Below are 1,863 nucleotides of genomic sequence, written 5' to 3' on the forward strand. Positions count from 1 at the left end.
AAGGTGTAGAGCTGGATGAACACAGCAGGCCAAGCAGCATTAGAGAAGCAGGAAGGCTGACGTTTCAGAAAGAAGAAGGGTCTAGGCCCGAAACATCAGCCTTCCCGCTCCTCTGATGCTGCTTGGCCTGCTGTGTTCATCCAGCTCTACACCTTGTTATCTCGGATTCTCCAGCATCTGCAGTTCCTACTATCCTGAAACAAATTTAAGAAGTTAGTTTTCATAAGAAATGTGAATACAAGAGTCTGTCCTCGCTCAGTGGATAGCACTTTTGGCTTTGAATCAGAATGTGTTTCACCACAGAAGCTGAAACTCCAGGGCAGTACTGAGGGAGCTTGCATTGCTCGAGGTGGCCTCTTTCAATGAGATATCAAGCTGAGTTGTGCCTTCTCTCTCAAGTGTAATAACTAAAAGATCAGATAGCACCTTGGATAAAAAAAGCAAGGAGGTTTCCTGTGGGTGGCGCACCCTCGGGTGACTGTCTGTGTGGAGTTTGCACATTTTCTCTGTGTCTGTGCAGGTTTCCTCTGGGTTCTCTGGTTTCCTCCCAGAGTCCAGGAATGTGCACGTTAAGTGGATTGACCATTCTAAATTGCCAATTGTGTCCAGGGATTAGCCATGGGAAGGGTTAGCCATTAGCAGGGCTACAGGGATAAGGGGTAGGTTTGGCTGGGATGCTTTTCGGAGGGTCGATGCAGATTCAATGGGCCAAATGGCCAGCTTCCATACTGTAGGGATTCTGTGATTTTATGATTTCGCCAATAGCTGGACCATCATCATTGAAAACTGATTATCTGAACATTTTACATACTGCTGTTCACAAGACCTTACTATGTATGAATTGGCAGCTGTGCATTACTGCACATTACGAGTGACCATTGGTCGTTGAAGTGATTTTGAACAGCTTGAGATGAGGAAAGGTGCAATACAATACAGTTTCTTTATTTAAATGAGTAAGGTGATCAATCGGGAAGCTGACTTCATGGAGTTCTGAAGGTGAAAGAGGCTGAAAAATTGCCTTTTAGGATGAGTTTATAATCAAAAATTTGCATTCCCTGTGTATGTGTGCAAGACAGCATGTCATGTAGTTTGTTGTTGATCTTGGTGAGGGTGAATCTCTGAACCCAGGAGTATCAGCCAATCTTGGTTGCTTAATAATATGCTTTAACATTAATTGGCAGAATACTAATGCCATTTAGTGAGGGCTTTTTTTGCAGTGGAGATGTTTTTGCAGAAGTGCATAATTAGATAGTTCATGTCCTATGTATTACCCTCTACCTTAGAAAAAGGAATTGGTTACCTCAGCCTTGTCTAAGTGCTCATAAAGCAGACTTTCAAATAGTTAAAATTCAGTGTTTCCATTTATTCAACTGAAAACCATAACTGGTGTGTGAGCATTCTGTTAAATGAATAGCAATTATGTATACATCAAAAAGCTCATTATTTGTAATTATCAACTCTGTTGCTCGACAAATAACATTTATTTGAATGAGAAAGTAAACAGTAGTTACAAAAGTCCAAGTTGTGGGCGGAGGACAGCGATCACAGTGGAAAGGGACAGAGACTAAGTGGGAGGTAGGCTGAAGCACTTCTGCATTTCCTGGCCCACACATGTCTCTGGAAGATGAACTTAATTTCTGTAGCCAGCAGTTCCGGTCTCTAGTGCAAGAGACACAGGGTTGCTCTCATTCAGAAAAGCTCATGTGGCAACTGTTCATTTTGGGATTTGGACCCTAATGTAAACGTATTAACAAGCTGCTCCATCCCTCTGCAGCAGAATGCCACACACTGTGAAAGCTACCACTCTGACTATACTGATAAGAGGGTCCCTGGCAAGTTGGCGATGCATTCTTGTTGGTTTTC

Source organism: Rhincodon typus, chromosome 43 (genome assembly GCF_021869965.1).
Source record: "Rhincodon typus isolate 14 chromosome 43, sRhiTyp1.1, whole genome shotgun sequence".
Taxonomy (NCBI): domain Eukaryota; kingdom Metazoa; phylum Chordata; class Chondrichthyes; order Orectolobiformes; family Rhincodontidae; genus Rhincodon; species Rhincodon typus.